The sequence below is a fragment of the Gavialis gangeticus genome, unplaced genomic scaffold (genome assembly GCF_001723915.1).
Source record: "Gavialis gangeticus isolate Ggan-Ray unplaced genomic scaffold, GavGan_comp1, whole genome shotgun sequence".
In the NCBI taxonomy this organism is placed as follows: Eukaryota; Metazoa; Chordata; order Crocodylia; family Gavialidae; genus Gavialis; species Gavialis gangeticus.
The window spans coordinates 18,206,410-18,208,087 of NW_017729016.1; the positions used below are offsets into that span (position 1 = coordinate 18,206,410).

The 1,678-nt window shown below is 54.1% G+C and overlaps 2 long non-coding RNA genes across 2 annotated transcripts in view; one reads left to right on the forward strand and one right to left on the reverse strand.

Annotated features, from left to right (window-relative positions):
* Positions 1 to 658, reverse strand: part of LOC109294548 — a 12,221-nt gene extending 11,563 nt beyond the window's left edge. Inside the window, exon 1 of the long non-coding RNA XR_002096555.1 lies at positions 648 to 658. This is a non-coding gene — a long non-coding RNA (uncharacterized LOC109294548). The remainder of the gene's footprint in view (positions 1 to 647) is intronic.
* The window catches only part of LOC109294547, a 48,828-nt gene that overhangs the window by 30,735 nt on the left and 16,415 nt on the right, over positions 1 to 1,678 (forward strand). The window lies entirely within an intron of this gene.

Genomic DNA, 1,678 nt, shown 5'->3' on the forward strand with positions numbered 1-1,678 from the left:
GCCCCCGCCCTTGCACACCACTAGAGGGAAGCATCATGCGCTGGAGCCAGCTGGTTTCTCGACCCCCTGCCATGCAGCTCCCAGGACTCCACAGGGAAGTAGGGGCTGGGGCTCCCCTCCACTTCTGATGGAGTCCCGGGACCTGCACAGCAGGTGGCAGTGAAGGCAGCAGTCTCCAGCATGTGGCACTTCCCTCCACTGGCATGTGATTGCAGGGGCTGCATGTGTACAGTGGCGAGCCACAGCAATAAAGGTGGCCAGCCGGTCTGCACTCCTTACTCCTGCATGGAGTACAGGCCGGAGCATGAGCACCCCAAGAGCCCATGGGGGTAGTGTGGGGAGTACCCACACCCACCCCCCACCACACCTGGCCCATCTGAATTCTGTGCTGCCACCACCCGCCTTGGGTGCAGGCTCCATGCTACCACCAGCCTGAACGTGTGGTATGTGATGCCACAAGGGGCTGGCGCTATGCTGCCGCCAGCCCCACTCTCCACACTTCTGCCCAACTGCAGCTCCCCTACCCGCTCCCATCTGCATTGCTTTCCTACCTGCTTCCTGGAGTGAGCAGGTCCCCCAGCAGCTGCAGTAGTGGCAGCAGCAACCCCGCCTGGAAGCCATGTGGTGGCCGGGCTGGACTCTTCCACCCACCCACAACAATAGGTTATGTTGGCAAGGGTGTGTGTACACATGGGCATCTCACTCTCACCCTTATGGGTGGAAGGGCTGGGCAGGGTCCTGGGAGGCCTCAGGAAGTTGTAGCCATGGCACTCCTGCAGCAGGAAGCCTGGCCAGGAGCCAGAGTGTGGTGCCCCACTTTTTTTTTAGCATGGGTTTTTTTTACCCTGCGATCTCCCAGAGTCAACCCCCTTCCCCCACCTCCCCCCATGCTGCATGGTAGCAGTGTGGGGAACACCTGCAGATGGGTCTGCAGCACCAAATACCACACATTCATGCCCATCTGGATGCAGCCCTAGAGTAAATTAGCAGGGGGGTTTTTACAGCTCCTGTTCTTATGTAAAACAAGTCCTTTGAAGGAGGGAATACAGAAGAAAACTTCATTACAATTCTGATTATGAATATTGCTAGCAAATAAAGAATAACTTGATACATATCACAGTACATATTTATGATCCAAGCAGAAATCAGCATTCTTACAACTTAGAATCTCTACAGCTTAAAAACTTTACAATTTCTAACAGATGGCCAGGCTGATTGGGAGATCTTACCCAAATTTGGGGACTAAGTTCTAAGAGGCATTGGATCTTTAGAGGCGTTAATAGGACCATTGCCAGCAGACTGAGGGAAGTGATTATTCCCCTCTATTTGGCACTGGTAAGGCCACTTTTGGTGTACTGTGTCCAGTTTTGGGCCCCCCACAATGGAAAGGCTGTTGACAAATCCAGCAGAGAGCCATGAAAATGCCTAGGGGGCTGGGGAACATGACTTATGAAGAGAGGCTGATGAAGCTGGGTTTATTTAGTCTGGAGAAGAGAAGACGGAGGGGGGATTTAATAGCAACCTGAAGGGTGGTTATTTTTTGAGCAGGGACCAGGGCATCCCCCCACTGGGATCTCCGACAGACCCAGGGGAGGCTCTGCCAGGCCCAGGGTCAGTGAGGACCTAGTCAGGGAACTGCTGGTGGGACTAGACATATTCAAATCAGCAGGTCCTGATG